General features: G+C 38.0%; 1 protein-coding gene and 1 pseudogene across 1 annotated transcript in view; both read right to left on the bottom strand.

Moving 5' to 3' along the window:
* Positions 1-26,519, bottom strand: part of GTF2F2 (general transcription factor IIF subunit 2) — a 157,835-nt gene that overhangs the window by 41,393 nt on the left and 89,923 nt on the right. The window lies entirely within an intron of this gene.
* LOC144243675 (U2 spliceosomal RNA) lies at positions 16,932-17,076 on the bottom strand (annotated as a pseudogene).

Below are 26,519 nucleotides of genomic sequence, written 5' to 3'. Positions count from 1 at the left end.
ACTCTTGATTTTGGTTCAGGTCATGATCTCATGGTTGACGAGATAGAGCGCTGTAGTGGGATCTGTGCAGACAGAATGAAGCTTGCTTGGGATTCTCTCCCTGCCTCCCTTCTGCCCAAACTCCACTCACACACATGTGCATGCTTAAAATGAGTAAGCTTTAAAAAAAAAAAAAGGGCAGTCTTTACGGAGGTCAGTTTATTTAAAAAAAAAAAAAGATCAAAAACTAAAAGAAAAATAGGAATTACCATTAATAAAAGCAATTCAGCTTCATAACAGAAAAACTAATAATGCTTTTATGTTCACCATTTTGATAAAGTGCTGAGAATAATTATTACACTAAGATTTTCTATTTTCACAATTTTATCTGTTCATGTTGCCAGTCCTCTCAGGAGACATTCAACTCCAACCACTATTTTGAAATCTCCCCAACCTGCTTCTCCACTGGCTGATAAATAGGCTTCTGGTTTGGTATTATTTGGTGGGGAATTCTACAACACTGACAGAAAGTTACCTGTCCATAATGCAAATTTTCTTTTACATAAAACCTATGGATAGATTCACTAAGAACGAAGTCTATCATTTTATGGGTATAATGCATTTTTTTCTTGCTATTAATAGAAGGAGAAAAGCATTATAGAAATGTCTTAATCTGGTTTTTCAAAGTACATAAAAAACTACCTGGTTCAGTGCAAACCTAGGATTTTTACAGCTGGTCTCAGTACAAAGACAACAACTTGCATACAGGAAAAGGGTTTCTAAACAACATGGGAGTGAAAACAGTCCTGATGCTTCATGGATTTAGACTCTACGTGTTATTTTATTTGCACTGTTAGCTCTACTTGAAAGCAGCTTCATCTAAGAGTCACTTATTTCATAACCTGTAATTCCTACAAACTATTAGGGATATCAGGCTATTCTTCACGTAGCTCTGGTTAGTCACAGAATGACTACTATTATGGGCCCAAAACAAACGTATAAAAATGTCTTCTGCATCATCAACATGCATGGATGATACAAATTATTATATAGGCTACTTATGGCCATGATGTTTATTTGCGAGAGATGCACAAAATCCATTGCTTTTGATATGATAAGCTAGGTAGTTTATCTTTGTAAATGTCACCGTGGCAAATCTCTTTGATGAGGGGAAATATCAGGAAAAAGGATGATGAAATGAATACCAGTAAGAAATCATAATAAACTCCTATATGATTTTTTCCAGTTGTGGTAATGGTTTTATAGAAGCTCTCTTCTCCAGTTCTCTCTAGTGTTGCTATCTGAAAGCTAGCTCTGTCCACAGAACAGCCCGAGGTAACACTCCCAAATGGCAACCAACCCTACGACTTTGGTTTCCTAGCACTATGTTAGGCAGGAACAAATGAAAAAATATGTATGTATGTACATATATGAACATATATATTTGCATGAACACATTTTAAAACACACCCATGTTATGTTTCTCCCAGCTCAATATTTAGAGCCAAGAAAGAAATTAATAGGATCTGAGCTTGCTGTATTTTTATACAGATCAAAATGAGACTATAGATGACTAAAGGGAAGTGGGCGTCTGTGGGCTTAATTCATACACGAAGTAGGGGTTAAAGTATGGAGTATGTTTGTCAAAAGCAATTTAGATGTGAAATGAACTTGGTGGTTTAAGTGAGCCTTTACATATTTTATAACAGACTGCACAGCAACAATCTTTACATCACTTAAGATTAAATCAGATTCTTGGAACTGTGAACTCTATCACCATGAACAAGCTACACTATTTTCTCCAAATAATGTATATTAGAGAATGTGTATTTTCTGTAAGGTGCATGTTCATAGTATGTGATTTCTGAAGGAAACACATTTTAAAATGAAAATAAATTTATGTAACTGTTACTTTAAGTAGTGACTAAAGGAACTTAGCACCCAAGATTATCAAGCAGCCCCAACTGCTAACCTTCTGATCAATTTCTTTGACTCCTAAAATATTTAGGTTAGGGATTAAATAAGCTGCTTATGGTGACAGAAGCAATGTTTCTCTAGCCAGCAACTGTGATATATACTGCAAGTATGAATCACTCTTCCAAATTAAAATTTCTATGATCCTATGACTACATGATGGGTGCCAACAAAATACACCAGTGGGATCAAACAACTTCTATTCAGCAAATTTAAAAATTCAATTCTGCAAAATTCCAGTTGCCTCTACGTAGAAATCAGAATTATTAGCTGCATATCATGTCAAGCTGTAGGAAACTACCCAAGCGTACACTACCCAAGACACTGTTGCTATGGTGACTAAGCAAGTATAGCAAATGGCTACTTCATTAGCGACTCCATAAATGCTGGAGTACTAGATGGGAAATGTCTGACAGTATGTGGCCACCAATGTGTGCTGAGACTCAGAGAGAATTTTTGAAAAGAAAAGGTAAATTTCAATATGATATTTTAGCAACTTTTGGAAAAATTAAGAAGAGAGATTCTGGTGCTAATTAAAACCAAATCAAGCCGGGGGGAAAAATTACAGAAGGAACAGGAAGGCTCAAGGGAGAGTGCTCCATTTCGTATCAGCTGCTGTGACGCGGATATTGAGATTAGAGACTGCAAGTCATTTCGACTGTCCTTTAGGACAGCAAAGCGAGGAAGGACTCCCCATTGATTCACTGTAGCAGACTTTCCACTGTGAATGGGGTTTCAGGCCATATGGTCTCACTTTCTCTTCATCAAGAGGATAAATAGAGGGGTTGAAAGAAGAATTCTGCACATGCTTCAACTTTTAAGAATTCATACTACTCTTACTCCAACTTCATAAAAACAAAGGCTATAAAACTAAAATAAAAAAACAAACCCAAATGCTTTTTTCTCCCCTCATAAATTTACACTAGCACTAAAAACGTTTGGTTGACATTAACTTATATATGGACTAACAAAATATATGCTTATATTTTAGTATCTATTGCTTGTTATTAGTCATGCTGACACACTATTAGTTATAAAATTGTCAGTTATGTTATATAATCATGTTAGTTATACAAATGATTCTAGTTACACTGTGACTTTTTTTTTTTACAGTTTGTTTTCATTTATCTTGAGAGAGAGCATGTGTGTACGCTCCACATTAGGATCTTCTGATGACACATTGCCACAAAAATAAAGTCCTAGTTGGTTAAGTGTCTGACTCTTGATTCCGGCTCAGGTCATGATCTCATGGCCATGAGATCAAGTGTCAAGTCCTCTGTGTTGACAGCACAGAGCCTGCTGGAGATTCTCTCTCTTTCTCTGTTTTTCTCTGCCTCTCTCCTGTTCTCTCTCAAATTAAATAAATAAACATTAAAAAAAAAAAAGTCCTAGTTCAAAGTAAGGTATTATAATTTTAAGACATTTAGCTAGTTATGTATAGCGCATTGTTATGAACAATTACAGCAGCTCATAAATTTACACTGCCACTAAGATGGACAAGTACATTGGCAATATTGGCTCAAGTTATTTTATCTTATTTTAGCAAAACTACCATTACAAGTAAAAAAGCAATATACAAAACTGTCTGACTTCTATTAAATACTAAATGCTATGCTTGCTTTTGTCTTGCTTTACTCAGTATAAACACCAGAGTGTAAAAACCATACGTATTAAGTACCTCAATTTGTCTTCCCAAATTTCTATTCGGATCTTCTAATCCTCGGAACTTGGGCACAATACACCACAATAGACTCTTCTCTTACTTTCTACCTGAATGGCTTTTTCATCAGCATTGCTTAAGATATACAAATGCATATTAGAATTACCTTTCTTACCATATTCAAGCACCTAACCTCACACATATTGCCATTATTAAACTTTTACTACAATTTAAAAAAAAAACAAAAACTTTTACTACAATTTATTAATGTATCTATCTTACCCCCCTGTCAAATTGTAGAGTTCAAAATAGTACTTAATTAGGTGTTCTATTCCTATTTTTTCTTAAATGTTTATTTATTTTTGAGAGAACGAGTGAGCACAAATGGGGGAAAGGCAGAGAGAGGGAGACAGGATCTGAAGTTGGTTCTGCACTGACAGCAGAGAACCCGATGTGGGGCTCAAACTGGTGAACCCTAAGATCATGACCTGAGTCGAAGTCAAGAGCTAGACACTTAACCGACTGAGTTATCCAGGTGCCCCTATTCTATATCTAAAGAGATGACCAAAAAAAATTCCATACATCATCATGTTTGCTCTTCTGACCAGATTCCTTTCTGCCAACAGCTCTCAAACATTTCTCTCACCTTCAACATTTTGATGTTTATACATAAATCTCTTTCTCACCCCATCTTCATTCTTCATTGCACTGTATTATAAACAATACCTCCAATTTCTTCTAAATATATATGTTTATACTATCTTCTCACCAGCCACCTTCCAACCGCAACAAAAGCCTCTATTTCAACATGATTATCACATCGCTACCACCTCTCAACAGATTGTCAGCGGCAAGTCACACAGTATACAAATGCCTGTTCTTAATTAACGGAGAAGACAAACGTATGAAGAGGTAATAACAGCTTACGGTGGAAGGTGCAATGGAGAGATGAGTAAAGCACACGGGGAAGATGGGGCAACTGCCTAGAGGGGTAGGGAAAGGCTTTTCTGGGGATGTGAAGGCCTAGTGAGGAGTCTGCTGTACAAAGTGGGGCAGACAGAAGGTGACAAATTCCAAGAATGGAGAGGGTGGGGGAGGGTGAGAGAGTAAGTAAAGGAGGGAGAAGAAGGAGGGAAGGCAGAAAGGGGAGAGAAGGGAGGGAGGGATGGGAGAAGAGGTGAAAAATAAGTGGTAAAAAAGACTTGTCAGGTTACCGAAGCTCTTCTACACCAAACTAAGCTATTAGCAGTCGTGTTAAAACAGGGTGACCACAGGAAAGGGCTCACTTTATTATTATTATTTATTAACATTTATTTATTTTTGAGAGACAGAGACAGAGCATGAGTGGGAAGGAGCAGAGAGAGAGGGAGACACAGAATCTACAGCAGGCTCCGGGATCTGAGTTCCAAGCTGTGAACTGTCAGCACAGAGCCTGATGTGGGGCTTGAACTCACAAACCATGAGAGATCATGACCTGGCCTGAAGTCAGATGCTTAACTGAGTGAGTCACCCAGGCACCCTAGGAAAGGGCTCACTTTAAAATGAAAACTAACTCTGACCACAATAAGGAGAATGAGCCAGGATAAGGAGAGAGGGATGTCAGGGAGAACAATAAACAAGGGATGAAGAGAAGCTACACAGTACCAGTGAGTGGAGAGGCAGAATGGTATGTGAATACAGTAGGTATTCATTTGATGCTGAATTCCAGAGAGTTCTGGAGACCTAATACAAGCAAGGCCCAGAAGCAGGTACTGTGGAAGAAACCAAAATGAAAAAGCTACGAGCTGGTGGAATGGGCAAGACAAATACCCAACCAAAAGAGCTTCTCGAACTTCAAGGATTCCTCACTATTCCTGGAATTTGTCACCTTCTTTGAAACCCTTCACTCCCAGTTTGCCTAGCAAACTCTGCCCTGGGCTACGCCTCCCAAGCAAAGCAACCCCTTACTCCTCAAGTGAGTGGTGGTTGCTCCATTCCTCATCCTTTACTCACCACTCTCTGGCAACTCTCACTAGACTACAGTACTCCCACAGCCAGCTAAAGCCAGTGCTGCAAGCGCTACAAGCGTGTGGTGTTCAAGAAGGAAAACAATCCAATATGTTACTCAGTTCCAGTCCATCTAATACATTCAGAGTGTCTATGACTGTCAGGGACTATGCTAACTACTGATCTAGTCCACTATCAGAAACTATTCTAGAAATCTTCAATGAAAGCAAACAAAGGCAAGACTATCAGAGAGGAAACTTAACTCAAGAAAAGTCTGCTATATATATTATGTTTATTTTTTGAGAGAGAGAGAGAGAAAGAGGTATATGAGTGGGGGAATGTGAGAGAGAGAGAAAGACAGGATTTGAAGCAGGTTCTTTCTGTGCTAACAGCAGAGAGCCCAATGTGAAGCTTGAACCCATGAATCGAGAGATCATGATCTGAGCTGAAGTCAGATGCTTAAAACAACTGAGCCACCCAGGTGTCCTGGTATTTGTTTTTTTAAAACAGTTTTACTGGGGGTATAACTGATATAAAAGAAGCTGATCTTTATTGTGTATGATTTGATAAGTGTTTTTGTTTTGAGGGGTGAAGGGGCAGCAGAGGGGAGAGGGACAGGGAGTGGGANGGGGGAAGAGAGAGAGAGAGAGAGAGAGAGAGAGAGAGAGAATATCCCAAGCAGGCTCCATGCCCAGTGCAAAGCCCAATGAGGGGCTTGATCTCACAACTATGAGATCATGACCTGGGCTGAAGAGTTGGTCACTTAACTGAGTGACACAACCAGGTGCTTCTGGGTGTTAAGTTTTCACAAAGACGTATGTCTGTGCAACTGTGTGATACTTGTTTTAAAAAAAAAATGCCCAGCAATACCTATCAGAACAATACCAGCACTCTTCACAGTGCTAGAACAAACAATCCTAAAATTTGTATGGAACCAGAAAAAACCCCAAATAGCCAAAGCAATCTTAAAAAAGAAAACCAAAGTTGGAGGCATCATAATCCCAGACTTCAAGCTGTATTACAAAGCTGTCATCATCAAGACTGTATGCTACTAGCACAAAAACAGACACACAGATCAATGAAACAGAATAGAGAACCCAGAAATGGACCCACAAAAGTATGGCCATCTAGTTTTTGACAAAGCAGGAAAGAATATCCAGTGGAATAAAGACAGTCTCTTCAGCAAATGGTGCTGGGAAAACTGGACAGCGACATGCAGAAAAATGAACCTGGACCACTTTGTTATACCATACACAAAAATAAACCCAAAATGGATGAAAGACCTAAATGTAAGACAGGAAACCATCAAAATCCTGGAGGAGAAAGTAGGCAGAAACCTCTCTGACCTTAGCCACAACAACTTCTGAGACAAGGGAAACAAAAGCAAAAATGAACTACTGGGACCTCATCAAGATACCAAACCTTCTGCATGGCCAAGGAAACAATCAGCAAAACTAAAAGGCATGGTTCTCTCTGCTGTCAGCACAGAGCCCATTTTGGATCCTCTGTCACCCCCCATCTCCCTCTGCCTCTTCTCTGCTTGTGCTCTCTCTGTCTCTGTCTCTCTCAAGAATAAAAATTTAGAAAAGAAAGAAAAGTAAAACTGCCCAACCTTACAACCTAGGTTCCTCAATGCTCAATTTTGTTTTTTCCATGAAAGAATCAATAAGCCCAAACTGGATATATTTTTTAAAAGTTATTGTCTACCTCTGATCAATAATCTCAGGAACTAGACACATAAGTTTTATTTTATGTTTTTAATAGAATAACAACTATGGATATGTCCATTTATAGAATACACTTCTAAATTTCATATGCTACTTTTTAAAATGTCAGTATACATTTGCAAACAATATAGTCATATCCTTAAACAAAAAAAAGAAAAATTTGATAATGACAGACTAGAAACAGTGCAAATATACAAAAGTAGATTTCCTATATTGCAGCTATGTAACATTTTTTATAAGATTTCTATTATAGGTAAACTCTACTCCAAACGTGGAGCTCAAACTCAAACTCACAACCCTGAGATAAAGAGTCTCATGCTCCACTGACTGAGTCAGCCAGGCGCCCCAGATACATAATATTTTTTATTTTTATTTATTTTTTTAATGTTTTTTAAAAAATTTATTTCTGAGACAGAGGGAGAGAGAGAGAGAAAGAGAGCGAGGGCACGAGCGAGCAAGCGAGCAGGGGAGGGTCACAAGGAGAGGGAGACACTGAATCTGAAAGAGGCTCCAGGCTCTAAGCTAACTGTCAGCACAGAGCCTGATGCAGGGCTCAAACCCATAAACCATGAGATCATGACCTGAGCCAAAGGTGGATGCTTAACCAACTGAGCCACCTAGGTGCCCCCATAATATTTTTTAAAGAAGCATTTGCCATAGCAACAAAATATAAATACACAGGGCAACCTTTATGAAAAATGTTCAACCTTCTATGAAGAAAACTAAAAATTATTACTAAAAGATATAAAAGAAGGTTTGAATAAATGGAGAAGACAATTGTGTTTGTGAACAGGAAGATTAACTATGCGAAGAAGCTGATTCTCCCCAAATAACAGGCTTAAAATTAAAAAAAAACAAAACAAAAAACCTCTTCACTGGAATTTTTTCAGCTTGGGAAACAAATTCTAAAATTAACATGAAAGAACAAATGAGTAAGACAAATTCAGAAAAATTTTTGAAAGAACAATAATGCAGGTCATGATATTCTAGGCATGAACATATATTACTAAGCCACAATAATTAAAATGGCACCTTTCTGATATAAAACTAGAACAATGAAGTAGAAACAGCTTATGATGTGTAAAAATGAAGTTTATGATAAAGTGGTGTCACAAACTTCTGAAGAAGGAAGAGTTAACTCAAAGTGCTTAGCAGAGGAAAAGCTCCACCCTCTATTATATAATGATAGAGCTGTCAAAAAGAGGAGGTATCTATAGTGAAATAGAAATCAATAGTATACATTTAGACCTAAGGTAACAGCATAACTTTTCAAATTTATTTTGGATTAGGTAATGCAGTCACATGATATAAAAACTGGTAAGGCACAAAAGTAATACATGATTAGGGGCGCCTGGGTGGCTTAGTTGGTTAAGCGTCCGACTTTCGCTTAGGTCATGATCTTGCAGTTCGTGGGTTCGAGCCCCGCGTCGGGCTCTGTGCTGACTGCCAGCTCAGAGCCTGGAGCCTGTTTCAGTCTGTGACTCCCTCTCTCTCTGACCCTCCCCTACTCACGCTGCCTCTCTCTCTCTCTCTCCTAGAAATAAATAAAACATTAAAAAAAATTAAAAAAAAAAAAAAGTAATACATGATTAAAAGTAAGTCTCCTCCAGACATCTAGATCTTTCTCTCTGGAGGCAACCACTGACAATGATTTCTTGGGCATTTGATGACATTTCATTTTTAAAGAAGTTGGGAGGAAATGTTTTGCCTTTGCTCTAGCTGTCAAATAACCACAGCCTCTTTGAGACAGCTTGCCATAGGGCAATGTTATTCTTATGGAAAAGATTAATTTGTTGGTGGGTTATTTTTTTAAAAAGTGTTTTATTTATTTCTGAGACAGAGACAGCATGAGCAAGGGAGGGTCAGAGAGAGAGGGAGACACAGAATCTGAAACAGGCACCGGGCTCTGAGCTAGCTGTTAGCACAGAGCCCGATGCAGGGCCTGAACCCACGGACCATGAGATCATGACCTGAGCTGAAGTCGGACGCTTAACTGACTGAGCCACCCAGGCACCTCCTGGTGGGTTATTTAAGAGATAATAAATTAGCATGCTTAGATTTAATTGTAGTTTCCAGTCCTTTCATCTCAACATAAAGGTAGTAAGTAGAAACATAAGCCAATGATTTAAAAAATACTTTTGAAATAGTTTACAGATGAAATAGCAATCAGGTTAAATACAGCATTATACTGTTTTTGTCCATGTTATTTGAAAAAGTCCTTATCTACCAAACTAGAATTTCTTAAAATGTGTTCTGAGGACCATTACATCAGAATCATCAGGCTGCCTGTTAACAGTGCTTATTTCTAGTCCTAACTCAAAACTTAGGAGTCAAAAATTCTAGGGGCTAGGCCCAACATTTTTAATGAAGTTCTCAGGTGATCTACATACACATGCTTAAGTTTAAGAAAGACTAGGTACTGGGGCGCCTGGTGGCTCAGTAGGTTGAGTGAATGACTCTTGATTTTAGCTCAGGTCATGATCCCAGGATCATGGGATCAAGCCCCGCATCGGGCTCTGCAATGAGTGTTGAGACTGCTTGGGATTCTCTCTCTCTCCCTCTGCTCCCGCTCTCTCTAAAATAAAATAATATAAATAAATAAAATAAAATAATAGGGGCACCTGGGTGACTCAGTCAGCCAAGTGTCTGACTTCCGCTCGGGTTGTGATCTCGTGGTTTGTGGGTTCAAGCACCATGTTGGGCTCTCTGTATTTAGCACAGGGCCCTTTGGATCCTCTGTCCACCCCTCCTTTGCTCGTGAGCATATGCACACACACTCAAAAATAATAAATACATATTAAAAAATAAAATAATGATAATAAAAAGACTGGGTACTATTTAAAGCCATTACCACAGAAACCCTGTCTTTCTTATTCATTGTAGGCATAGTGCCTAGCACAATGCCTGACAAAGAAGGTATCCCAGAATATATGGTGAAGGTTTAATGAATGTATGTTGGGACTGACTATAGAACACCTCGCTATGTTATTAACACTCAACTGATTCTGAAACTGTATGCTTCATCAATGACAGAAATTTGAATAAAGAGCAGAGAAACAAGCTTCGGCAATCAACAGCTTAAATAGAGTTCATTTAGTTGCATGACTCAGTTTCATAGCAAAGCACTTGCAAAGATGTCAGGGAATTTAATTAGCAATACTTTATTATATATCTGAGTTTGACACAGATGTTACAAGTGTATAATATTAACAAGGACCAAGTGACCCAAGGAAAAGTACCAAAATGAGATATTCTACATATTTTCTATGTAGTAAGTAGTGACATTTGCCCTAACCAGAACTAACAAAGAAGCAAAAAAGAGCATCTCAGCAACCAAAACAGATGTCACAAGGCCAAGCATGACAGCTTTGGGCACTTGACTCACAGGCAAGCCTATTAGACCTTCACTCAGAGTCTATTCAGTCTACTTTGGCACATATTATTCATTTTAATAGAATTTTAAAACTGGTTTCCTAGCTCACAGGAAATTAAAAACACTAAATCAGAATCAAGAGAGGGGCTGCAAGAGATAGTACACCATCAACATGACAAAATGAGAGCTGTTAAAAGGGGAGTGAAGAACTATATAAAATAACAAAAAGAACTCACAAAGCCTACTACTCTGTGGCCCTCTTATGAAAGAGTAAATAACCCTTCTCTTTTTGACAGGATCTGAAGACATCTACTATAGTATAACTCAAAAACAGGTGTTCAAAAGAAAAATTAAGTTAAAGAGAAGGGCTAAATTATGATTCTAATAAACTGTATATGAGGTATGGATGCAGGGATAATAGGTAACATTTCAGAAAAATTTCCGTTAATTAAAGCTTGTTTAAAGCTACGAACTTTAAAAAAGAATTGAGTAGTAGCTAGTTGGAAAACTGAACTATTAGAAAAAAAGCATTCCTCTAGAGTTCCAGAAAGGAAAAAGACACTACTATACCAAACCAACAAGAGGTAATTTTCAAAACAACATGTTCTTGAAAAAAAATAATTCAGTTATTTGTTTGATCAAACAACTTCTTTGTTGATGTGGTTAGTAATATTCTTATTTTCTGTATTCTAATGGTGACTGAATGACAGTGACAGTGTATGTTCTCGATACGTTCCGTATATACACTGTCACTCAGTCACCATTAGAATCCACCTGGGGATTACTGATGGAAAAGTCATGGTGCTGCTTTCTATAAATTATGCTCATTTTGAAAGATATTTTTTATCATTTAAAAAGAAGTATCTAAAGTATATATTATAAAAAAGCACTACTGAAAGGCACTAAAGATAACACAAACAGAAGTATAAACTCCTAGTAATTTAATGAGCTGCAATAAAACGCCATATGGCATTCAATGTAATTATGTAATAAGCACTGCAAATTCTGTGAACAATAGCATTTGGCCATCACCACACCCACCCTCTCCAAAATTGGTGTGTGTACCAGACAGTACTGGTAAACAACAGATTTGTAAATTAATTTTAAATATTTCACATTCATGTTAGCTTCATAAAGTGTATATGTGTGTGAGTGATTCTTCCAGAACAAGGGCATTATTTTGGGTTGTGCATTAAAGTTTTAAAAGCTAGAAGACAGAGTATATAGTTCATGAAGCAGACTTAGTATTTTTCTTTTTGAAATCACAGAATGCTGCATATCAAAGAACAAATTATCTACTGTGAGCAACTAACTCAAGGGCAGGAAAAACGTCTTATTAACCCTTTGTTCCTGAGTGTGTGGTCCACAATAGGTACTCAGTGTCTACTGAATGAATAGGTTTACATATTGTAAAATTTGAGCTGTGAACCTTTGGTATTATGATGTAAAATACTAATGGGGGTGGGGGAACTCTACTCCCTCCAGAGTATAAACTTCAGTTCGTTCGTTTGTTCGTTCATTCGTTCCTCCCTTCCTCCCTCCCTCCCCCCTCTATTTAAATTTACATCCAAGTTAGTTAGCATGTAGTGTAATAATGATTTCAGGAGTAGAATCCAGTGATTCATCCCCTACATATAACACCCAGTGCTCATCCCAACAAGTGTTCTCCTTAATGCCCCTTGCCCATTTAGCCATCCCACCACCCACAACCCCTCCAGCAACCCTCAGTTTGTTCTCAAAAAGTCTCTTATGTTTTGTCCCCCTGCCTGTTTTTATGTTATTTTGGCTTCCCTTCCCTTATGTCTATTTGTTGTGTGTGTTAAATTCCACATATGAGGGAAGTCATATATTTGTCTTTCTCTAATTTTGCTTACCATAATATACTCTAGTTCCATCCACGTTGTTGCAAATGGCAAGATTTTTCTTTTTGATTGCTGAATAATACTCCATTGCATACACACACACACACACACACACACACACACACACCACATCTTTATCCATTCATCTGTCAATGAACATTTGGACTCTTTCCACACTTTGCCTAATGTTGACAGCATTGCTATAAACATTGGGGTGCATGTGCCCCTTCAAAACAGCACATCTGTATCCTCTGTATAAATAGCTAGTAGTGCAACTGCTGGGTCGTAAGGTAGTTCTATTTTTTATTTTTTGAGCAACCTCCATTCTGTTTTCCAGAGTGGCTGTACCAGTTTGCATTCCCACCAGCCAGGCAAAAGAATGTCTTTCTCCACATCTTCACCCACATCTGTTGTTGCCTGAGTTGTTAATGTTAGCCATTCTGACTGGTATGAGGTGGTATCTCACTGTGCTTTTGATCTGTATTTCCCTGATGATGAGTGATGTTGAGCATTTTTTCATGTGTCAGTGTCTTCTTTGGAGAAGTGTCTATTAAAGTCTTTGGCCCATTTCTTCACTGTATTATTTGTTTTTTGGGTGTTGAGTTTGATAAGTTCTTTATAGATTTTGGGTACTAACTCTTTATCTGATATGTCATTTGCAAATATCTCCTCCCATTCCCTCAGTTGTCTTTTAGTTTTGCTGATTGTTTCCTTTGCTGTGCACAAGCTTTTTATCTTGATGAGGTCCCAATGTGTCATTTTTGCTTTTGTTTCCCTTGCCTCTGGAGACACGGTGAGTAAGAAGTTGCTGCAGCAGAGGTCAAAGAGGATTTTGCCTGCTTTCTCCTCGAGGATTTTGATGGCTTCCTGTCTTGGGCTTAGGTCTTTCATCCATTTTGGGTTTATTTTTGTGTATGGTATAAGTAGTCTAGGTTCATTTTTCTGCATGTCGCTGTCCAGTTTTCCCAGCACCACTTGCTGAAAAGACTGCCTTTATTCCATTGAATATTCTTTCCTGCTTTGTCAAAGATTAGATGGCCATACTTTTGTGGGTCCATTTCTGGGTTCTCTATTCTGTTCCACTGATCTGTGTGTCTGTTTCTGTGCCAGTAGCATACAGTCTTGATGATTATAGCTTTGTAATACACCCTAAACTCTGGAATTGTGATGCCTGCAGCTTTGGTTTTCTTTTTTAAGATTGCTTTGGCTATTTGGGGTTTTTTCTGGTTCCATACAAATTTTAGGATTGTTTGTTCTAGCTCTGTGAAGAGTGCTGGTGTTATTTTGATAGGGATTGCACTGAACATGTAGATTGCTTGAGTAGTATTGATATTTTAGCAATATTTATTCTTCCAATCCAGGAACATGGAATATTTCTCCATTTTTTGGTGTCTTCTTAGATTTCTTTCATAAGCTTTCTATAGTTTTCAGTGTATAGATTTTTCACCTCTTTGGTTAGGTTTATCCCCAGGTATTTTTAAATTTCAGTTTCAACAAGCAATAGCATCTTTAATTTACTGTCCACATACAATACATGTAAGTATGTGTCATACCAAAAGTGTGCCATTTAAAAAAAATTTTCCTTTAATGTTTGTTTACTTTTGAGAGAGAGAGAGGAAGAGAGAGCGAGTGCATGAGGGTGCGCAAGAGCGCACAAGCGGGGAGGGGCAAAGAAAGAGACATACAGAATCTGAAGCAGGGTCCAGGCTCTGAGCTGTCAGCACAGAGCCTGACGCGGAGCTTGAACTGATGAACCAGGAGATCATGACCTGAGCCGAAGTTGGACACTCGACCGAATGAGCCAGTCAGGCGCCCCCAAAATGTGGCATTTTAAAGGGAAAATAATTTGATATTTAAATTAACCTTGGAATACCTGTAAGTTAAATATAAATAATTCAATTTTATGAGACTTCAACAAATAAAAGTTTGTTAAAATTTAACAAAGGAAAAATAAACCCATTACTCTACAGATAAATCTCTAAGAGGCTCAAAGAATTATAAAAAAACATTAATTCATGAAACATTTATTGATCCTTAGCAAATGACAGGCACCAGCTAGATGACAAGAGTAAGTCAATAAGTAATAATTAATAATTAAGAAAAATAGTGCCTCACAGTAATAAGTGCTAAAAATATAAGAAAACTGAATAATGGCGTGGCATGTAACTAGGCCGTGGTGGTGGGGAGACAGCTATATTATTTCACCCATGAGTGGTCAGGAGAGGCCTATCTGGAAAGGTGGCATAGAGCCTGAGGACTGCCTGATGGAAAGGAGGCTAAGACCTGGTGAAAAACTTGTGCTTATACTGAAAGATGGGACTTGTTCTTGTTCTGAGGGACAAAGAAGGGGCCATTTTGGCTGCTGCCTAGTTCATGAGAACAGGAGTGTGGTGGGAGAGGAGGATGAGGAAGCTTCAAGGTCAGAGCACATAAAGCTCAGAAGGCAGATCATACAGGATCTGTACTTTCTAAGTACAGGGGAGTGGTACGGCGCCATCCATGCTAACGACTACTATGTGAGGAATGGCCCATAGGGGGAAGCAGGGAGCCACTAGTTAGAAGGCTACTGTAGTAGTAGAGCCAGTTGCAAAGGCAGGAGCACTTAGAAGGGTCTTATACTTGATTTAATGCAATGTTGTCACTGTTTTTGAAATTCTTCCTTTCTCAACAAGGGACTGTGGAATTTTGTTTTGCAACAGGCCCTACAAATTATTTAGTTGATCTAAAATACAGGTAACTAAGGCAGCTTAGACGTGTATAGTAGCAGGAGAGATAAGTAGGGCAATGAGTATAGAGCTGGTACAGCTGACAGAGCCTGAAGACAGTTTAGATGTGTCTTGTCAAGAAAAGAGGACTGAATCATGGATAACTCCTGGGTTGTTTTTGTTTTACCTAAATGAGTGAAAACGGGGAAGACTGGGAAAAGAACTGCCTTAAGCGTGGGAAGGTGGGTAACAATCAAGAATTCAATCTCAGGGATGTGAGGTTAAGAGGCCTATCATGCATCCAAAGGGAGCTTTCAAGTGAACTGTTGGGAATATATGGGTATGAAGGCCTGAAAAGAGGTTTTGAACTGGATACACAAATTCCAGAGTTGTGGTGTATATATTCTTAATGTGGATGGGATCACTTAGCAACACAGAAGAGATAGAGTTCAAGAGATAAGGAGAAGCTACAGAGACTATGAAGACCAGAGGAAAATTAAAGAGGGTCACAGTAACCAAGGGGGGAGAATGTGCTAAGGACAGAGCCCTGAAGGACAATGATAACTTCCTTCAGAGTGAAATATGCTCAATCTGTGACACATTGGTTCATCTACCTGTTCAACCTAACACTGCAATACCCTATAATCAGCCCTTTGTCTACTCAATCATACCAGGCTGATTTACTATGTTTCCTCAAACACTCCTATTGATTTATCCCAGATTGTGATATGCCTGTTCCTCCTAGAATCTCTCCCTCCTGTTCTGTATCTATTCAAAGCCTATGATTGTTTTCCCTGACTTCATCAAATCAGCATATTCAGAAACTTGGTATTTAATATCTGTGTCAGCTTCCTATGTTGTATATAATAATATACTAAATTATTATTTAATACACATCTATGAACCATTTCCCAAAACAGATAAGCTCTAGTTCCCTTTTAATGTTACACTGTGTAGTATACATCAGATGTAATATATATCTGTCATATATATCTGTAACAGATTAATATATACCTGTTGAACAAATGAGTAATAAACAACACCTTGAAGCTATGAAATATGAGGAAGTAACAAGTAGATAAATCAACCTGGCATGTAACAGCTTAAAAAGAAATGATTCATTATGATCTAAGTTCTGGGCAGCCTGTGAGACAAAAGGCATAAAACCTAAATCTCATACCTTTCATTCTTTCTTCATTCAGCAAGTATTTATTACACACCTATTAGGTGCCAGGCACTCTTCCAGTTATTAGATACACCATCCAATAAAGTAGACAAAAAGTCCTGCCATCAGGGAGCTACATTTTAGTGGAAAAACCATTCACTGGCATGTTATGTTTTGCATAAGCTTATTAAGCCCTCACCTTCCTCTCCTATTTTCCCCACATGCCTACTATTTTTCAGTTTGAGAAGTTTTTGCCTGAACATTTTTTTATTATTAGCATTAATTTCATCCTTTCAGTTTTTCTCAAATATATGACACATTACATGAGAAGGGTTTTATACATTCTGAGGCCCTCAATGTTGTGAAAAAATCACTACATGGTATATGACCACTGTCATACTAGGATATGTTATAGAGAAGCACATCTTCAAAAACAGCACAACCACTAAGTACATCAAAACTACCCAAAGCATTACAGATTTCACATTAACTTCACAAAAGTACAGTAATATTCTCCACAGACATGTAAAATTATTGAATATTCTACCTCTCCTCTGCAGCTATATGGAGCTTTAAAATTCAATTAAGTTATGCTATCAGGATCTGAAATTACACTTGATCTTAGCCAAAAGGCCGAGAAGCGATATCAGGATCTGAAATTAGATAAAAATTCTATAATGAAACAGTTACATAGCTTATATATATATCCTATAAATGTTATCCTACTATTTATTTTATAATGTAACAGACCCACAGTACTAACAGTATTAGTTTAAGTTGTAAGGCATTAGGGTAAGGATCATCCTATACAAGAGAGAAGAAAAACAGAACCAACTCCCTTCCCTTTTCCTACTGATAAGCCAAGCAATGTTTTGAAAATACTAAGGCCAGAAGAGGTACTCTGTCACCTAATGGACTAGAGTCAACGGAATCTGGGTTCAAATTTCAGTTGTGCTATTTATAAATTGAGCCTGGGCAAACCACTAAACTACAACTCGCTTTTTTCATTTGTGAAAATGGAAACAAAATTTTTTTTTAAAGTAACTAAAATGAACATCTAATATAATACAAAGCCATTTAAGAGTACATGACCTACCATGTGGGCCAAGCTAAGCTATCTTGCCTGAAAATCAGTTTTCCTAGGCAGACTTTAATAAAAGTTTTTTTAGACATTATCTTCTCTTTCTCAACTTACCTAGACAGATACCATATGTTTGCATATATAAGTGGATTAGGAGGACCATGCAGGAGAAGAAGGGGAAAAATAGTTGGGGAGAGGGAGGGAGGCAAACCATGAGAGACTCTTGAGTGCTGAGAACAAACTGAAGGTTGATGGGGGTGGGGGAGAGGGGAAGGGGAGCAATGGGTATGGGGAAGGGCACTTGTTGGGATGAGCACTGGGTGTTACATATAAACCAACTTGACATGTAAACTAAGAAAAAAAATAAAAGTTTTCTTTATAATATATCTGATGGCAACTTCATTAAAGTCTCAAGCAAAAGGGATACTCGATTAAGATGTTTATGAGTAAGGTCTTCTTATACTCAATGCCTGATCATCCCAAAGTCTAAATCAGTCCCTCCTAGTAGTAAGAGACTTGATTATCATCACTCTTGCTGATTCAATGTACTAAATGGTAAATGGGACCTTTGTTCCCTAAGAAAGGAACATGTGATCTTTCCTTAAGTGCTTCAGAAAATCAAAGACTAAGGGTCAAAACTTTCAGTGCTGACAAGGACCAGACAAGCAACTTCTACTTTAAGCCAATTGGTAAGGCAACAGGACACATGGGCCTGCAGCAAACCAGAGAGTGCAGTTCATTCCCAGACTGCCCATTTTGCAGTGCACCCCAGTACCACACGGAAGGGGCACATTCAAAAAACAGCAAAGATTTGTAGAATTACTGTGACAATTTTCTGGCAGATGGCAATAATGTCATTTAATAAAACATGTAAACTGCCATAATTTTCTGACTGATAAAAATAAAAACACTTAATGGGGGGTCACCTTTTGTAAATTTGTACAAAGGCATATGGACTAGTGATGGACCTGATCCTGCGTAAGGCAATTTGGCCATTTTGGGGGTCACATTCAGCAGCAAGTTTTAGACCCTCAGAAGAGACCTCCAACAAATGCAGGCAGGCCAGATCTACCCACTTGGTCCAGGAAGCAGAGATGGTTGTCCTGGTGACAAGTCCACCATAAACTAAAAGGACTACTCAATTTTGTGTTTAGGGGCAACCTATACACAGCATAATTTCAATGATTTTTCTTCCTTTTCCATAAAATAAAATCTGCCTACTCAAATACCTTGAACAGGTAATCTAATGGTTATTATTTCAAATGTGGTCTAAAATCAAATACCCACTTTGAGTTATGCCTATTCATTCTCAAAATGTATTCAGAATTAGAGAACAGAAAAGATCAGAACATGATAAAAAGTAGATGCCTAAAGATAGACATTACCAAGAGGAAAAGGAGTGAAAAAAGGAGATGCCTGTATAATAAAGATAAACTTTCCATACTTCACAGTTTTACCTAAGGTTAGCCCTGTTGATTTTCAACTGTGAGCGAACAAAGAGAAATTGTATACTGAAGTATTTTTATCCTACAAAGCTGTGAGGCTTTGTAGAAACACCACCACATGCCAGTACTGCTTCTTAGGACTTACAATTTAAATTTAAACAGTGCTAAGTACATTGTTAAAAGTGTATTAGTTCTGAAGAGATTCATTAATCATAGCAGAACTAACTATAAATCCTTAACTTTAAAATGCTGGGTTTTGGTCAATTATGGGAATTTACTAAACAAAGCTATTAGCACAAAGATGAACCAGATCTATTTCCTGACCTCAAGGAGCTCATTATCTAGTAGAGATAAACCAAAGTAATAGAAAACAAAATAAAAAGCAAAATGTGATTAGCAGTTTATTAGAAAGAGTGCAGCAGGAGTTTGGTGAAGACGGTGATTCTCCTGCGTGGAAGAAAATGGCTGGCAACATTTCACATTTGAAATGAATCTTAAAGGATAAACAGGCATTCTGGCAAGCAGAAACCCAGAACAGAGCACAGCAGGCAGACGGCTATGACAGGACACACCTGGGAAGAGTGAAAGGGACCGGTTTTGATATACTGCACACCTGAGTCGGAATCGGCAGTATATTAAGTAGGGGCTGGAACCCTGAGGAAGACCAAAGGAAAGAGCAGACAAGGTTTGTGAACTTGAGCCCTGAGACGGGCTCTGGACTGACAGCACAGAGCCCGCGTGGGACTCGAGCTCTCCTCTCTCTCTCTCTCAAAATAGATAAATAAACCTTTTTTTTTTTAAAAAAAAAAAAAAAAAAAAAAAAGAGGATTCTTACCATGGACTAACAGTCTTCCTTGCACCAAACAGCATTCCCTATGAGGAGCTGTTTTAGTCTTTTTAAAAATTCTAAGTAAAACACCTTGCCTAGTTTTTTATGGTAGTTTTATCCCACTGATATTTTTGTACTTTTACTACAGCTACCTATTTATAAAACATTTAAAAATTGTATTTTAATGATGATGACATCAGCTCCTTTCACATAATCCTTCACTTAAAGTGATAATTAAAAAGGAGCAGTACAGGGAAAAGGATATGAGAACAACAGCTCGCTGAAGGCAAAGAGGGATAGCTGCCTTCTTGGGTTAGCTCTTCAGAAGGACTTCCTGTTCCCTGGCACTTAAAAAAAAAAAATGATTGAAAAAGATTTATAGTTCCACATTTTAAAAATCATACATTTGGGTACCTTAGGAGAGTCATTAGCCCAAGCATCACTGTAGGAGAGGAGGATAAGGCTGTTTACAAAGAAAATCTGGAAAAATGTCAGGATTATTATTCCTCATGCTATCCAGGAAGATTCTGAATATCCAGATTTAGAAACTAAAAACCCATGGGTTTCTAATATATACATGTAATTTATGGTGGCCACATTAAGGAGTCCCTGAGGACAGAGAAAAAAGTAGATGAAAAGACTATGAAGGGGGAGAGTTTAACTTAGTTCCCTGAGTCTGAATCTGGCTAATATCTAGATAGTTCTAAACTACCACTTTATGATTTTTATTTTGAAAAGAGATTATTATACATGGACTCCATACCAAAACCTTCAGATTCTTTCTCTCAGCTCTAGTTCTCTTTCTGTTCCAATTTAAGCTTGATTGAAGTTATTTATCTACCTCAAGGTAGGGATTCAAAAAGAATTCTTGTTGCAAGTCTCTTAACATGAGAACTAAGACAGACTGGATAGGGTTGGAAATACCTCCAGCAGAGTTTTAGGACAAGAGTTCTTACTCAGGTTATTGTTGTAAGTGTAAGAGTTAATTAATACTTACTGAGTACCTACTCTGTGTCAGATACCTCATGTGCAATATAGTTTCATTTGTCTTTATCATAACATATCAAGCCCACTATCCTATTTTACAATTGAGAAAACAAAGGCACAGAAAAGGTCGTATAGCCAGTAAATGGTGAAGCCAGTCTTTGAACCCAAGTTGTCTGACTCTAGAGTCCAACCTCTTAACTACCTAACCCTATTATCATCTTAATAGATACAGATTTGCTTTCTAGTAATAGTCTTGATCTTTTTGAGAGGATAAAATGGTTATTCCTCAAGGAAAGCAATCAAGAATGTGAATGTTCTTGACAACTGTCTCCTATCCCTAAGATGCTTTCTCAAAAATGGTTTTGCTGTGGACCTTATAGTTATCTCCCTAGCATTCACTTTACCTGCTCCCTACTGAGAAGCCATTTTAGATGGAACTGACCCTACCTCCAACACATTTCCACAGGTGGTTCCCAACTGTTAACCCACATAGTCCATCTTCACCATTCCATTTATTGATTCACGGATAGACTCAGAACTCATGTTGGCTCAATGAAGGAAGTGAAGGCTCTATCTGTTTAATCACTGGTTAAAGACAAGATCACACAATTCTTGGGGCTTCATATGAATAAAGAGGCAGATAATCCTGGGAGCTGCAGGTGGCCATACTGCTACCAGGAGCAATAGTCAAGTTTGAGAAAGACCCAAGAAAATTAGAAGCAGAGCTAGAGCACTGATGATGGGGAGAACTTCTAGATGAAGCATGGCTAAATCCCACAATACCACTGGATTTTATTTATGTGAATCAGTAAATTTATTTTTAAGCCAGTCTGCCCTGAGTTTTCTGATATCAGCAAATGAAAGTTATCCTAATGGATACAAATATATTAATCATTACCACCAATATTCACCAAAAACGGTTTTATTATTTTTTAATATTTTTTTAATGTTTATTCATTTTTGAGAAAGAGAGAGAGAGAGAGAGAGGCAGGTAGGAGCAGAGACAGAGAGAGAGGGAGACACAGAATCCAAAGCAGGCTCCAGGCGCTGAGCTGTCAGCACAGAGCCCGACGTGGGGCTAGAACTCACAAGCAGGGAGATCATGACCTGAGCCGAAGTCGGATGTCTAACCGACTGAGGCACCCAGGTGCCCCCACACCACCCAAAAGCTGTGTTTTAAATGAGACTACCATAAAGCTAAAATCTAATACAAAAAAAAAAAAATCTAATACTACATTTCTCTGGTCATAAAATTATAGAATTCTGAGTTGCTGTTATGACCTCAAATTTTATTGAGGGTTAATAGAAAAATGAATAGTGATTTTGCTGTTTAATAAACTTCATATAAAAATTTACATGGAAACATTAACACAGCACTATGCTATGCCCAGCTTGCTGTGGCTACTGGGAAGCGTACAAGGTTTACATTCAGTCATAGCAGTTTCATTTAGTCTAGATTATCTGGTACTGTATACATTTCCGATCTGCCAGCACTTTCATTATTTGACTCTTACCTTTTAGTTCTCAGTTTAAAAGGTTAGCATTTCATTGTATCTGGGCTATTCATAATAAGGGTGACCTTATATCCCAATTTCATCTGGGACAGTTTATACTTCTACATCTCAGTGTGGCATCTTCTCCTGTTACTGCCTGCTTTCATTCTCAAAACTATCCTGTTTTGAATGATAAATTATGTGATTACCCTATTTATAATTCACCTTGTATTTCTTTTTTAAATATAAAGGGACACCGCTATAAGATAATCATCCTAATATGTAAGAAAAACCACTTGAAAAGTAATTATTCTTATTGAAATTTATCTATGAGGAAGAGTCAAAATTACAAGAACTAAATACGTTCACATACTAGATTAAATGTTGTGAAAAGAAAATACTTCGGTGTTATTATTGCATTGAGCAAAAATTTTATTTGCAGAAACTTCTTCAGGCATGAATCTAGTTCACCTATATGAATCACATCACCCACAAATTACATAAAGATCTACTGAGTGAGGGGCTCCTTTTCCTCTTCCCTTGTAATAAGACATTCTAAGATGTCTTTTATCATAATATGAGGCATTAGAAATCTAGGCAGGTACAGCCTGGTAACCTCTCCCCAGGAAAGAAAGTGAATCACAACTTGCTTTCTGCTATCTGGTGTCTTAGCACAGAAAAAAGACTGATTTTTCTTTTCCACCTCTCCAAAGCCAATGTTCTGTTCCCAAAGAGAAAAGCTTTTCTTAGGTTTTTGAAGAAAGCCCACAAACACTGAAAGAATTAAAAATAAAAAACTTTTGAGACAAGTATTTTTAGATGAGTTGGTGACATAAACATGCAGAAGTTAAAAAGCCACATAATTTCCTATCACTATGACTTTCCTACAAGAAAACACCCACTAGGGTGACTGCCTTATCTTTATGTCCCATTATATTTTAAAAAGTACAACATTAATTATAAGCAGGGTAATGTATAATTTACCATTTGATTATTTAAAAAGTCTTGAGGGGTGTCTGCCTGGCTCAGTCGGTGAAGCATGTAACTTGATTTTGGAGGTCATGAGTTTAAGCTCCACACGGGGCACAGAGATTAGTTTAAAAAAAGAAAAAAAAAGGAAAAAAAAAAGCCTCACGATCCTTAAAAGTTATACTTCATAAAACACAAATTAAATTTAAATTACTATACCAAATGTGAGCTGATATTAAATATGTTCACATTTACTAATTCAAAATAAATTCTCTCCTAATAAAAAATCACTTAGATCATCCAAATTTATGTCAGATAAAGAGAAACTAATAGAAGCAGTGGAATTGTAAAATGAGCAAATCAGAGAACTCTAGATGCTGGCGAGGATGTGGAGAAACGGGCACCCTCCTACACTGCTGGTGGGAATGTAAACTGGTACAGCCCCTCTGGAAAACAGTGTGGAGGTTCCTCAGGAAACTAACAATAGAACTCCCCTATGACCCAGCAATAGCACTGCTAGGAATTTACCCAAGGGATACAGAAATGCTGATGCATAGGAGCACATGTACCCCAATGTTCATAGCAGCACTCTCCACAATAGCTAAAACATGGAAAGAGCCTAAGTGTCCATCAACAGATGAATGGATCAAGAAGATGTGGTTTATCTATACCATGGAATACTACATGGCAATGAGAAACAATGAAATCTGGCCATGTGTAGCAACATGGATGGACCTTGAGGGTGTTATGCTGAGCGAAATAAGTCAGGCAGAGAAGGACAAATATCATATGTTTGCACGTATAGGAGGATTAGGAGGAACTTGACGGAGGAACAAGGGGGAGAAGAAGGGCGGAAATGGTGGGGGAAAGGGAGAGAGGCAAACCATGAGAGACTCTTGAATGCTGACAAAAACTGAGGACTGATGGATGTGGGGGGGAGGGGGGGTGGGCATGGAGGAGGACACTTGTGGGGATGAGCACTGAGTGTTATGTGGAAACTAATTTGACAATAAACTATTTGTAAAAAAAAAAAAAAGAAGCAGTGGAATTGTTTCCCATTTTTGTTTTCTTGGTGACTAAATGGATGCTCACACAATTTTATATTATGTGATGGGATTAGACAAAAGAAAATTACAGCACAGGATTAATTTCTTCCTTGGCTTGAATTTTATTGGCTAAAGGGGTTCCCATATTCCTTGGATTTACTGTGATACTTATTTCTACCATGGGGCGCCTGGGTAGCTCAGTCAGCTGAGCATCCAACTCTTGATTTTGGCTCAGGTCATGATCTCACAGTTTGTGGGATTGAGCCCCACGTTGGGCTGCACACTGACAGTGCAGAGCCTGCTTGGGATTCTTTCTCTCTCTCTCTCAAAAGAAATAAATAATAAAATACTAATGTCCACCTTTATCTAAATGAATGACAGAATCTTATAAACTAAGAGAATCTTACTTACATATGATTAATATGGCAGCTGTAATTCTCACCACATGTGGCTAATTTATCAGCTAAAATTTAATAGCAGACAACTATAATAAGCATTTATTACAAAAATTAAATTTCCACTAAAGTAGCACTGATCATTCTTAGAGTACTATATGTAAATATAATATACACTTTGTAATGTACTCATTTATATTACTAAAAGTGTAGTTTAGCCACTATTTGCAAATATAATACAGTAAAAACTCATGGTTAAAGAAAAAAGCGTCACTGACTTAAAGGTCTTCTTTGATAAAAAGACTTCTCTTCCAGTCCTCTGTAAATGGAAAACTATTTAATTCTTACTTTATATTTTGAAAACCTTTTTGTTGTTGATGAAATGTTTCTATATTTGTTTTATCATCACTTTCCCCCTTTCAAAGGAAGATATGTATGTGTGTGGGTGCACATACGCATGTGTAAATTAATTGAAAAACCAAGTCCAAGTTTCAACTGCAGCTCTGAGTAAAAAAATTAAAGCTGGATGCTGTTGATTCCTATACTTCTGCACCTAGTTTTGCCATTCCTTTTTATTTCTACCCAACACATACTTCTGGGTATTTAATATTTGTAATGCACTATGCTAAGTGCTCAGAACAAAAAAAAAGGGGGGGGGGGAGGGAGAGAGAGTGAGAAAGAAAGAAGATAAAACCTACAGTCCATGTTCCCATGAAGCTCATAATCTTGTAGAAGGTGCCACCATGCACATTTAAACAGTGGACCACATAGACATGTAGGGGCACCCGGGCGATTCAGTCAGTTAGGCATCTGACCTCGGCTCTGGTCATGATCTCACTGTTTGTGGGTTCCAGCCCCATGTCAGGCTCTGTGCTAACAGCTCAGAGCCTGGAGTCTCTTTCAGATTCTGTTTGTCTCTCTCTCTCTCTCTCTCTCTCTCTGCTCCACCCCAGCTCACGCTCTGTCTCTCTCAAAAATGAATAAATGTAAAAAATAAGAAAAAGGAAAAAAGAACACAGACATTTATTTATACCATTAAAGAAAAATAAGTATGTGGGAATGTGGAAAAGGGTATGGCAGATCCTAACTGGAGTGGGGAATGAAAGACATGATGAGAAGGTTTCACTGAGTAAAGTGACACCTGGGTTGGTTTTAAAAGCTCAGAAGGATCTTGGCAGAAGTGAGACAAGGCATTCTAGGTATAGGACGCAGCACGTAACAAAGGCATAAAGATTTTAAAGTGCCCAGCACAGCCAGGATAACAACATGCAGTGTGACAGAACTAGCTGATGTCTGTCGAAAGTAAAACAGCTAAAATTAAAGCCAGATTATCCAAACAATTGAATGTCATTAAGGACCAGGCAGTCAGCAGGCCCTGAAAAACTTTTACCATATGTGTGACTATCAGGGCCAGTGTATCTTAGGTACTGAACTGCCAAGGTCTGCTCTCAAACATTTCTACTTTGAGATCTCCTACATCTGGAAATCTGCCTTTCTGTTTGATCAATAGTGCCACATTTCTTTTTAAAGTCTATTTATTTTGAAAGAGAGAGAGGGAGGGAAGGAGGGAGGGGTTAGTTAGAGGGAAGTCAAAAGTTCTACACAGAGAGAGACAATCCCAAGCAGGCTCTGTGCTGCCAGTGCACAGTATGACCCAGAGTTCGATCTCACAAATGTGAGGTCATGACCTGAGCCGAAATCAAGAGTCGGACACTAACCGACTGAGCCAGCCAGGTGCCCCAGCACCACCACATTCTATGCCTCCTACAGTATCAGCAGTAAGTAGATCTTTTAGATAACCGTGTGTGTGTGTGTGTGTGTGTGTGTGTGTGTGTGTGTGTGT

The sequence above is a fragment of the Crocuta crocuta genome, unplaced genomic scaffold (assembly GCF_008692635.1).
Source record: "Crocuta crocuta isolate KB4526 unplaced genomic scaffold, BGI_CrCroc_1.0 scaffold586, whole genome shotgun sequence".
Classification (NCBI taxonomy): domain Eukaryota; kingdom Metazoa; phylum Chordata; class Mammalia; order Carnivora; family Hyaenidae; genus Crocuta; species Crocuta crocuta.
The sequence above is the reverse complement of the archived record's forward strand: the minus strand, read 5'-3'. Positions and strand labels throughout refer to the sequence as shown.